Raw genomic sequence first — 13118 nt, forward strand, 5'->3', positions numbered from 1 at the left:
ATGTTTTTCCATTTGTTTGTGTCATCTCTGATTTCTTTGAGCAGCGTTTTGTAGTTCTCCTTGTAGAGACCTTTCACCTCCTTTGTTAGCTGTATTCTTAGGTATTTTATTATTTTTTGTGGCAATTGTGAATGGAATTGCATTCCTGATTTGGTTCTCAGCTTGACTGTTGTTGGCGAATAGAAATGCTAGTAATTTTTGTATGTTGATTTTGTATCCTGAGACTGCTGAAATTATTTATCAGCTTAAGGAGCTTTCAGGTCAAGACTATGGAGTTTTCTAGGCATAAGATCATTTCAAGACCCCAAATCTTAACCTTACTTCTAAACTACAAAATCGTCTTAATTTTGTTGAGATGTAGCTATACTTGACCTGCACGCATAATACAGTGAAGCCAAATGAGACCTAAACTTGTGATAGTAAACACAAATAAGTGTTTATTACTTCATTATGTTCAATTATGGAGATGAAATTGCATTAAATGAGATCAGTGTTATAATAACCTATGTGCCTTGATTTATAAAGCATGTCTGAGCTTCTGCAGCAGGCAAACTGGAAAAGGGGAAGCAACAGAGCTGAGGTAAGAAGGTCTGGCCAAGCAATAGTAAGGAACTTTCCAAGTGTTGATGTCTAAGAGGAGATTGTACATTCAGAATCTCTGGATAGTTTCCAAGAAGTCCAATCTGATGGAATTCGGTAGCAGAGATGGTGGTTTCATGGCCTGGTTTTTTAATGTTTCAAGAACAGAGACACATTTACCTTAGTTAATGGAGGTGCAGAATTAGGAAGGTGGCATTGCAGGGATACACAGGAGGATGTAAGGAAGTCAGGAAACCCTCAACAGCTGCACAGCTATGCCTCACAGAGACCAGAACATAATTTACAAGACAGAAGCTGCTTTAGAACACAATGCAGTTTGAGTTATCCTGTGGGCCCTCAGACATGAGCATCAGCTGCCTTAATGCTCTGCCACTTTTATGATGATGCAGCTGTTTTTGTCTCTGTTTGACTATTCCTGCCACTACCAGCCAACTTCCTTCATTTTTCTTTGTCTCATGGCCTCCGCTCACTAATGGCGCCTGCTATCACATGGTTTCTTTCTCTGTGTGTCTTTCCAATCTCTCTACCTACTACCAACAGCAACTCCCCCATACCCCCACAGAGCATTCTATTTAAACTCTCCAAGACAGAAGGTCCTATTAGTGCTATTGATTATTCTTTCCTTCATTAAGTAAAGCTTCCTTGCCAGATTACTCCATAGAACACTGACAGGCCTACAGATGAGCTGCTCTTGGACCAGACACCCAAATTTGATTGAATCAACTGAGGATGGGATATAGGAGCTTGTGACCAGCTTTCTTCAGAGTTGCTATGGGCATTCCAAAACTGAAAGTGTAAGAAATACCTCTGCAATGCAGAGAGTCCATCAGATTTGAGGCAGGGACCCTCCGGGGGTAAGAGTAAGGAACGGATCTGTTTTTAGAGAAATGAAAGCTGGTTTGGTTGTCAGAATCATAGTCTCAAAAGGGAAACTGAGCCAGAAGCCCCTCAGATAGACAGGGCAAACATGGCAGAGAATGGGAAAAGGCTACCATATAATGCACACTTGAATGTCCATGGCTCGCCCCAGGCATAACAGATTTTAGGCTTGTGATGACATGGCAAATTGTGGTAGACATTGGTAGATGGACTTCCTAAACACAAGCAAGTCTTGCTCAAGATTAGATCAGAACTAAGCCATTTTGAATCAACACACGGAATGCCTCTGGTCCTCTACAGAAACTCCATAGAGACTTTTGCATTATGCAGGGAGGACACTTTTCCTCTGAAAAGTTCATTCTTCGGCCAACAGTGAGTCAGAAAATGCTTTCTGAACTTTTGACTTGGGAGCTTTGAAATTTAAACTTTCAACACAGATTTCTGTTCCATCTTGAAAGGGCATTTTAGTATTTAAATTTTTTTCTTTATCATGTGTATTAGTTTCCTGTGGCTCCTTTAACAAACTACCACAAACTTGCATCACTTAAAACAACAGAAATGGATTCTCTCACAGTTCTGGAGGCAAGGCAGTCCCTAGAGATGAATCCTTCCTTGCTTCTTCCTAGCTTCTGATGGTTGCCGGCAATCCTTGGTGTTCCTCGGCTTACAGGTACATTGCTCCAATTTCTACCTCTTCCTTTATACAGCTATCTTCCCCTTGTGTCTCTGTTTTCTCTTCTTGTACGGACAACAGTCACTGGATTAAGTCCCACCCTAATCCACCATGACCTCATTTAAACTAATTACATCTGCAAAGACCCTATTTCCAAACAAGCTCACATCCTAAAGTTCTGGAAAGACATGCATTTTATGGGGACATTTTTGATCCACTATAACGTGTCCAATCTTTGGTCAAATTAATACTACAACAAAAATTCTATGCTTTTCCTAGTCTCTGTTGGATGAGGTATATTCATTACTTGTATTTCTAAAATGGATACAGGTCACAGAGATGACTGGAATTGTGAAACCTCAAATCTTTGACCAGCTGCCCATCACTGGCAGAGTTCCAAGGAATCTAGGCAAAAGGGACAGACACCTAGTAAAAGAACACTGCTTATGACTCCTTGGGAATTTGGCCCTAAACCCCACTGCCTGCCCCCCCCTCCCCCGCCCCGTTCTAGAGATTTGGGCTGAACCACTTGGCCTGTGTTCTACATACCTGAATGAAAGCAAGAAAATATCTTCTTGCAGACTCAGAGTCAATACTTTATGATTTTCCATGGTGACAAGAGCTCAAAAATGACTCACCCAAATGAAAAACACCACAAGGGAAAGAAAAACTTGATCTCTCTACAGTGGGAAGCAGCAGACACAGAGGATAAAGATGTGGGTTTTTTGAGTCAAGTCTGACATGAGTTCAGATCCCTGGTTTTGCCACTTACTAGCTGGGTGACCTTGTTCAACTAATTAATCTGTTTAAGTCTCAGTTTCCTCATTAAAGCAATGGAGATCATAATGTCTTCCTTATAGGTGATTGTGAAGAGTAAATAAGATAATCTATGTAAGACCTTACTACATGGGAAGCGCTAGCTATAATCATTACTAAGGCCTCAAACAACTGGCCTAAACTGCATCTATCAGGCCTGTTGTCTCCTGGACCCTTCCCTGATTACCACTGGAACTGCCTAAAGCAGAAGGCTTTCCCATGTGGGAGCCCCCTAAGACCTCTCTCAACAGCCCATGAGAGCCAAGGTCTCCAAAGAGGGAAGGCAAAGAACACTGTAGTATCAGCTAGAGTTTCTAACTTACAGGAGACAGACTGGCAGCTCTCAGGCCAGATTCCACCTCTCATGATTTTTATTTGGCCTGGACAATTTTAAAAATTTGGAATTTATTGCCCACATTAAAAAATTCAGAGATGTTCTATAAAAATCCAAATTTCTGGCTTAAAAAATTGAGAGACCAGGCAATACTGAGCATAAGTTCTCCTATAACTAGAGGGCACATTTACTGTAATGTACAAATTGGCACACTTTTGAGAGTGAGAGGAGGGTCTATTAATAATTTTACCTGAACAATTAGTGTTAACTGAAACTGTCCAGGGCAAATTAGGAACAGTCATGTTACCCATGATCCCAGTGGTCTGGAGCTAAGTAGGAATGGATATTTCCTGCAGGAGGTCTTGTCTCTCTGTTTGTCTAGGGTTTTGAGTTTTCAGCTTCTATTTTAATACTTTGTCATGTCATACCTAATACTTGCTCCTCCAACACCAGAATCCAACATCCCTGATCGGGGCTTCTTCTATCATCATCTTCCTTCTCTAAGAAGGAAAAGGTATGGAGTGAGTTATCAAATCAGTCCATATGCTGGACTTCATTCAGGTGCTCTCAGGGGTTCTTATAAGATTTCCAACAGGGCACAGACTACCTATACAATGTTGGCAACACTCTGTCATCATCCAGTGCCTATTAACTAGTCCTTGCTGCTGTTATAGGGCATATATCATTGGGATAATGTCACATGTGTCATAGATACATTGCAAGCTTTTCTTCTCCTTCTCCTTTTTCTTCTTCTTGAGACAGGATCTCCCTCTGTCACCCAGGTTGGAGTGCAGTGGAACAATAAGGGCTCACTGCAAGCTTGACCTCCCAAGCCAAACAATCCTCCTACTTCAGCTTCCCAAATAGCTGGGACCACAGGCATGTGCCACTATGCTCAGCTAATTTTTTTTTTTACTTTTGTAGAGACAGGGTCTCCCTATGTTGCCCAGGCTGGTCTCAAAATCCTGGGTTCAAGCAGTCCTCCCATTTTAGCCTCCCAAAGTGCTGAGATTACAGGCATGAGCTACTGCGCCCAGCCAAGATTCTTTTTTTTTTGTTTTTTGAGACAAAGTCTCACTCTGTTGCCAGGCTGGAGTGCAATGGCGTGATCTCGGCTCACTGCAACCTCCGCCTCCAGGGTTCAAGTGATTCTCCTGCCTCAGCCTCCCCGGGTAGCTGAGACTACAGGCGCACACCACCACGCCCAGCTAATTTTTGCATTTTTAGTAGGGACGGGGTTTCACCATGTTGGCCAGGATAATCTCCATCTCCTGACCTCGTGATTTGCCTGCCTTAGCCTCCCAAAGTGCTGGGATTACAGGTGTGAGCCACCATGCCCGGCCCAGCCAAGATTCTTGAAGTGTCTTCTGAATCATAAAAGGATTGGTTTGAGAGGATCATAAATCAATTCTTTGAAAATTCTTAATTTTCAAACAGCCTCCATCCAATGAATGAATTATGTTTTAAAAAGTTTGCTTCTAAGTCTAGCATTAAAAACCTGAAAAGTATATTCCTATAGGAGCAATGTTACTTCCCTATCCCACACACAAACATACACAAAGTAAAATAAAAAGTAAACCATAGAATATATAAAGATTAGTACTGTTGGCCGGGCGCAGTGGCTCACGCCTGTAATCCCAGCACTTTGAGAGGCCAAGGGGGGCAGATCACGAGGTCAGGATATCGAGACCATCCTGGCTAACACGGTGAAACCCTGTCTCTACTAAAAATACAATAAATTAGCCTGGCGTGGTGGCAGGCGCCTGTAGTCCCAGCTACTCGGGAGGCTGAGGCAGGAGAATGGCATGAACCTGGGAGGCGGAGCTTGCAGTAAGCCGAGAATCGCGCCTCTGCACTCCAGCCTGGGAGACAGAGCGAGACCCCGTCTCAAAAAAAAAAAAAAAAAGATTAGTACTGTTAAATCTGTTTCCGGTTTTGGTTAAATTGGAACTCTGTATTTATGTAAGAGAAAGTATCTTCTAAGCAATTATTCTTAAGAAATTCTGACCCAAGTTCAGTAGAAGGGAGGTAACTTATGAAGGGGTTCTGGGGGCATTTTCCTTCTCTGCCCATTTGTATGTGCAAAGTGTTTATTCATGTAATATTTGTAGGATAGATACAATCTGTGTAATAAATATCAAAGCTCTTCATTATCAAGAATATTTGATGAATACAGAAAATGCCATTCCTTGATTAAAATGGATTATTTAAAACTTACAGAGAGGAATAGAACTAACTACCTAGAGCTGGTGGGTGTATTGGAGAGAGTCCTGCTTGAGGAGACAGGTGACGTTGCTTTGAGTTCAGTCTCTTCTATTAACTTGTAGTGTAATTTTGAATAAATAGTTCACCTTCCTTGAGATACAGGTTTCTTAGTAGCTGAATAAGGATGATAACAATAATTCACATTTCACAGACGTGTTTTGAAGACTGAGTTAATGTGTGCAGCAGAGCTTTGTATACTGTGAAATGCTATAGAAACAAAAAAGAATAGAAAAGTAAGCTAATGCTTATTGAGCTCATATTATAAACCAAGCACGGTGATGGAATTAGTATTATTAACTAACCACCAGTACCAATTGCAATGGCAGCAACAGTATCCCTAAAACTGCCACACTAACTCTTCCTCTCTTAGATACAAATGAAGAGACCAGGGCATCCCTTCAACTCTGAGCAGAAACGAATCAATCTCCTCCCACTGAAAATTCTTTACTTACAGAACACTAGGCTTGTAAACATCCTGCCTTCTCATTTTAATGACAGTATTAAAATGGATGTGATGCCTTATCCTGGGCCACACCCCAGAGTAGGAGTGATATTGACTCATTGTGACTTGTGAATATTAGAAAGAAATGCCCCACTTAACAAGTTGGATAATGGCAATTTTCAGCCACAGTTGGACTAACATTTCTACAGGGAAGGGAAGAGGATGGTCTTGGATCCAACTAGAACCCATCAGTGCTGTTATTATTTAATTCCTGTAATTTAAATGGTGTTGCCTTATGTGTTACTCTGCTAGGACTGCCATAACACAGTACTGCAGACTGAGAGGATTAAACAACAGAAATTCATTTTCTTACAGTTCCAGAGGCTAGAAGTCTTACATCAAGGTGTCAGCGTGGTTGGTTTCTTCTGAGGACTCTCTCAACTTGTAGATAGATGGCCATCTCTCCCTGTCTTCATATGGTCTTCCCTCTGTGTGTGCTGGCGTCCTAATCACCTCTTCTTGTAAAGACACTAGTCATTGGCTAGGGGCTGCATACACTAATGATCTCATTTTAATTGAAGTATCCCATTTGAAGCCCCTATGTCCAATATAGTCAAATTCTGAGGTACTGGGTGTTAGGACTTTAACATATGAATTTGGTGGCATGGGGGTGGCAAACACAGTTCAACCTATAACACATTGTTAGATAAATCAGTAGTCTACTTTGTTCTCAAGAAATTTTCCCTAAGCTGTGATCTTTATGTCCTTTGTCTTTTCCTCTTCCCCAAAGTCCTGTCCCCACTACCAAAAACCACCTTCAGTTTTTATAGCACTTCAAATACTGATTCATGAATACAACATTGTTATTGGCATCTGGCAGCTCCATTTCACTGACTTGTTGGTGTTCAAGAAAATCTGTGTAAATTAAAATGCCAGCTCTCTGTGAAACATCTTCACAGGGTCCTTCTGGAATCCACTGTCCCTTGACACACATCCTATGCGTCTATTTTTTGACTCACTAAGCAACTCCAAGGTCTGGATAAGACCACTTGCCTACTGGTCTACTCATTTCCTTAGATTCTGGTTTTTTAGTAGGCTTGTTTTACCTTTTAGTCATTTTTCCTGAATGGAGCTCTTTTTCGCCTCCTCTTGGTTCTTAGTCATTACCCAGGAGGAAGTTACTAGAAGTCAGATTGCCAAGCAGTATTGCCTTCATGGACTCACAGAGGAGATCTAAAGTATTTCTCACCTTGTAGCCAATTCAGGCTAACTCCTAAGCAAGGCAACTTACGGTCTTCATACCTTGTTTGCCATTCTATCTGTTCTCCACCCTGAATCTACTAAGCTGATGGTTTCAGTGATGTTATGTAACAGGTATTTCATCAGTTTTTTGGCTAGTAGGATATATGGTTATGTCTGTGACCTCATATATTCTAGTACCATGTAGCTCCCAGACAAAATTTAATTGCATTCATGAGTATCCTAAACTAAATATGTCATCAAGAAGAATAAGGTAAAGGATGTCAATCCATCAGTGACAATCAATATTTTTGAAGGTCTTTGAAGTAAAAGCATCTATAGACATTTCTAGATACCAATATTATAGAATTATTAACTCATAGTACTACTTTATCTTGTATTTGCCTTCTAATTTAAGACACATGTTGTCAGCTATTGAGATAATTTCAGAATAAAATCATTTAAATCTGGGTATCTAAATGGTTGGATGATAATAATTCTTCTAATGCTATAAAATGTAATCTTATCTTGAGTGAATTTAAAAACAGGTTTCTAAACCAAATATTTTCCAACTTTTACAAGCAGTCACTTCTCAATTCTCTGGCAAGCATGCCACAGGCAGCCACCCCTATATAAATATGTAGTTAGAAAGATAAACACTCACTGAAGTCACTAAGTCACTAGTGGTAGCATTGTTTCTCAGAGAGTTCAGTAGTACTTGCTCAGTGGGTAGATAAAGAAAGATTAGTAATGTTTCCATTGGGCTCTACTCCTTCCTAAAGCTAGCCAGCCTTCTCCCTTAGAGAAAAGCCTTAATGTCTGCATGTGCGTGCGTGCGTGTGTGTGTATTCCAGATGCCTGCGGACAACTTTCTACTTCAAGAGCAACCCAAGCTCCTCACTGGTTCTATGTTAAGCCATCCATTGTTTAGGGCCATTAATTTTTAGTAACAATAAGTCAGACTTCCAAAATAATAGGAGTAAATTTGTAGAACAAATTTCATATTTAAACATGTTAGTATAGCTCAAATATTTACTCATTAAACTAAGAATGATTGAGGCAAGTGCTCTCATTTAATTTCATAGATTTACAGAGATTTTAAAACATTAGTGTAGAAAGGGCCCTGGTCTTGGTTCCAGTCTAGTGAGGCCAATGACTAACTGTAAGCCCTGGGAAAGCTGGGCTGGGATTTCCTTATAAAATAAAAGAGAATGGATCGGGCACAGTGGCTCACACCTGTAATCCCAGCACTTTGGGGGGCCGAGATGGGCAGATCACAAGCTCAGGAGATCAAGACCATCCTGGCTAACACAGTGAAACCCTGTTTCTACTAAACATACAAAAAATTAGCCAGGTGTGGTGGCATGCACCTGTAGTCCCAGCTACTCAGGAGGCTGAGGCAGGAGAATTGTTTGAACCCAGGAGGCAGAGATTGCAGTGAGCTGAGATCACGCCACTGCACTCCAGCCTGGGCAACAGACTGAGACTCCATCTAAAAAAAAAAAAAAAAAAAAAAAAAAGGAGAATGAAGTAAATAATCTCTAAGATCCCTTTGATTCTGAAAATTATGAAATTTTATCAGAAAAACAGATCTCATTTTGTTATCTTATAGGTATTTTGTGAGGATCAAAGAATACACAGGTTAAGGGGAGCAGTATTTGCTTTCTTATCTAGTCAGCATTTGGTGAATCAATGAAAGAAAAAAACAATCGCAGAAAATGTTTACCCCTCTACTTTAAAGAAGGAAGGAAATAATTTAAGATTCTTTTTTTTTTTTTTCATTAGAGAACTTTTATTAGAATACTTACGAGGCCATGGGGATTTGTTCCCTTTCCCTTACTCTAAAACTTTGGCTGATTGGGTTGTTTAGGTTGTTTGGCATGATCCCAACTTTTATTACTGATGTAAGTATACCCTTGGTAGCATGGGCAGGGTCAGGCTGCTGTTATCTACTAACCTGCCCCTGAATGTCAGCAGGTTTGCCTGAGGACTCCCTGGACTACTTCTCCTGCCTCTACAGCACAATGTGATCTTGGACAAACACTCCAGCCAACACTGTAACTATCCTTTATTTGCCTGTTGAAAGCAGCAGAGGCAAATGACCAGAGGCTTCACTTTTACTTCTATGATAAAATTGTGTTCCTTGGAAGAAGCATTCTTCCTTAAGTTACTAAGGCCTCTAAACTAGCAGAGCCCAGAAACCCAAGAAAGGGAACCAAGCTATAAGTAGAACTTTATAATGTAAGATTCTTGAGTTACTTATGGCTCTTTCAGATAAAGATTTGGTGAAGTCATGAAACTTGTCATATGTTAGTATATTGGTTACAAGCAGCTAAAGTAAAATCATTCTCAAACAAAGTAATATAGTTCTCTTATCTGATTAAGACTCTCAAAATGTTAACAAATTAATCTTTTCAAAAGATAACTCTAATGTTTGGGTATATGTATTGTTATTTTCTTTAAATCTTTCATTTGTTGATGAATTCCAAATACTTTTCCAGGGGCTGGAAACACAGTGGTGAACAAAGCAGGCAGAGTCCCTTCTTTCATAGAACTTAACATACCCATACTAGTAAGGGGACATTTAAAAAATCTGTAAATAAACCAATAAATCTATATCAGGTCAGTAGAGGGATAAGTGCAAAAATTAAAGCAGAGTAAGGAAGAAAGGGAGTATCAAAAAGGGGGATGCTGTTTTCATGGAGGAGTCAAGGAACATGTCAATAATCTGGACCATTTGAGGAGAGACCAGAAAGGAGCAAGGAAAAGGGAGCAAGGAACAAGTCACGTAGATGTATGGGAAAAGCCAATTCCAGGCAGAGGAAACAGCAAAGGCAAAAGTCCTGAGGCAAGAGGGACTTTGGGGAACCTGGGGAAGAGCGAGAAGGACACAGACACAGAGATAGAATAAGAGGAGTCATTTCCTAATATCTTTTTCTAAGAGCAGTATGGTCAAACTTAACTTCATGTTAACGTCAATTTCTATAAAGTCCAGCAGAAATTCTTCATTGAACTTCTTCTGTGTCTCAGCTTTTCATTTATAAAATGGGTATGATAGGCCAGGCACAGTGGCTCACGTCTGTAATCCCAGCACTTTGGGAGGCCGAGACCATCCTGGCTAACACGGTGAAACCCCGCCTCTACTAAAAATACAATAAATTAGCCGGGCGTGGTGGCGGGCACGTGTAGTCCCAGCTACTCTGGAGGCTGAGGCAGGAGAATGGCGTGAACCCGGGAGGTAGAGCTTGCAGTAAGCCAAGATCGCGCCACTGCACTCCAGCCTGGGTGACAGCGACACTTCATCTCAAAAAAAAAAAAAAATGGCTATGATAATGGCACTTCATAGGTTATTGCGAGGACTGAATAATTTATGAAATGTAAAGTATAATTAAAAGTGTATCACCAGCACAATAACTAGCCATTTATAGTTTACTAGCACGGAGTAAAGTATAAATGTCTAGTTATTATTACTACCACCACAATCTTTTTATTCACAGTAGTATCAGTAATTGCATTTTTAAGGCTAATATTATTTTTGGCACTGACCATTAATTATTAGGGGAATTACCTTATACATGTTACTAAGGCATCAGGTAGGGTTATGGTATGTGATGGCTCAAGCACAGAGGTTGATATCATCAAAGTCTTATAAGAAAGTTTAAAACACATTAAAAATTGGAGTTCGAAATGTAACTTAATCTGGACATAACATGAGTATGATATCTTTATCTATATATTCAAATATTTCTTTATTTTTGTCAATCTTAGTTTCCTGTCCTTATGACAGCACAGAATTCTTGGATGTTGGTAACGTCTTTCACATTCATTTCCGGCATGAGGTCTGAATTGATTCCTTGTTTCTCAATTACACCCATCATGGAATCAAGATTAATAACCTGCTTGGTGAGTTTTGTCCACCTTGGAATCTGGAGGCTTTGTACTCACTGTGGCCTGTCAGGCTCTGAGTCGTTCCTTTTACATGCCCCAGCAGTGAGGTCAAGGACAGCCGCAGTCCAGGGAGTCCAAGGGCTGCCTGCCTTGGGGTCACCCGTGCAGGCTTCCATTATTTCTTCCCCTCTGCCAGGCATTATTCATCATGGTTGAGGAGAATCTGAGAGTGGACTTAAAATTCCCTGATATATCCCCTGTGCTCAGAACAATGTCTGGCACATTAGAGGTATTCAGTAAATATTTGTGGAATCAATAAAAATACAATAGACATGATGGACAATGTGGGTCCCTCCTAAATAGACTGCTGTTGAAGTGTGGCAGAGGGGAAGAGCACCTGTCCACTCTGCTCCCCTGTGGGGCTGGGCTCCCACCTCCACCACCGACATGGAAGATGCACACTTGTGATCAGTCCCTTCACCTCAGGGAACAGGATATCTGGGATAGGCTTTGCTTTAGACACGAGGTTTTTGTGACCATCATATTTGGTTCTACTAGATACAACCAAGTTGAGTGCAGTTTGTGATTTAAAAAAAAAAAAAAATCACACTGGAAGAATTTTTACTTCTGGACCTACCGATCATGCCCTCAACATCCCTCCAGAAAATTCTTAGTGGGGGCCCATTCTGTATTAGATACAGACCTAACTAATGTAGTACTGTGGAACTTTCAATCTAATTAGCATAAACACTGCCAAAAACCATGGCACCAAAACCATAAGTGCCACAAGAATAGTAACCTATGTACAATATAATGTCAAATAGGATGACTAATTTTCTTTTTTTTTTTTTTTTGAGATAGAGTTTCACTCTTGTTGCCCAGGCTGGAGTGCAATGGCACAATCTCAGCTCACCACAACCTCTGCCTCCCGGGTTCAAGCGATTCTCTTGCCTCCGCCTCCCAAGAGCTGGGACTACAGGCATGCACCACCAAGCCTGGCTAATTTTTTGTGTTTTTACTAGAGATGGGGTTTCTCCATGCTGGTTAGGCTGGTCTCGAACTCCCGACCTCAAGTGATCCACCCACCTCGGCCTCCCAAAGTGCTGGGATTGCAGGCGTGAGCCACCGTGCCCAGTGGATGACTAATTTTCACTGGAGCGAACAGAAAGGCTTCAGAGCAGAGGTAGGATTCTCTGTCATGGGAGGAATGAAAAATATTTCAATAAGCAGAGTGGATATGTGTTAATATATACTGTAATTATAAAATAACAATACCACATCATCTGTCATACATGCTTCATTATTAATGCACTATCCAGTTATGCCTTTGATTTCTTGTTTGTGTGTCTGTTAGTCCTCGTCCTCCAAAACCATGATCATGAGCCACTTTAATGAAGAAACATTTATAGGTAAAAAACCTAGTTGGCTTATAAGGATGATTCAGGGCACATGCTGAGTCAGTGTTAGAGGATTTGGTGGAGATATTGCCCTTTATTTTTTAGTTTCTTTGCCCAACACAGCCATTTGTCCCACATAGCAGATGTTTGACATTCACTCTTTCTCAGTTAATAATCATATTTACTTATAAAAATGACCCAGGTGTGGTAGCTCATGCCTCTAATCCCAGCACTTTGGGAGGATGAGGCAGGAGGATCCCTTGAGGCCAGGAGTTTGAGACCAGCCTGGGCAACATGGCGAAGACTCCATCTCTACAAAACATAAAAATAAACAACATAGCTGGGTGTGGTGAACACAAGCCTGTAGTCCCAGCTACTCAGGAGGCTGAGATGGGAGTATTCCTTCAGTCCAGGAGTTCGAGGCTTCAGTGAGCTATGACTGTGCCACTGCACTTCAGCCTGAGCACAGAGCAAGGCCCTGTCTCTCTCTAAAACAAAACAAAACAAAAAACTACCATCTTCCTTTGAGAATGTTTTCAAATATATTTCTCCTAACGAACAAGGGTGAAGAATATGACAGATATT

This window comes from Pongo pygmaeus, chromosome 1 (assembly GCF_028885625.2).
Source record: "Pongo pygmaeus isolate AG05252 chromosome 1, NHGRI_mPonPyg2-v2.0_pri, whole genome shotgun sequence".
NCBI classification, from domain to species: Eukaryota; Metazoa; Chordata; class Mammalia; order Primates; family Hominidae; genus Pongo; species Pongo pygmaeus.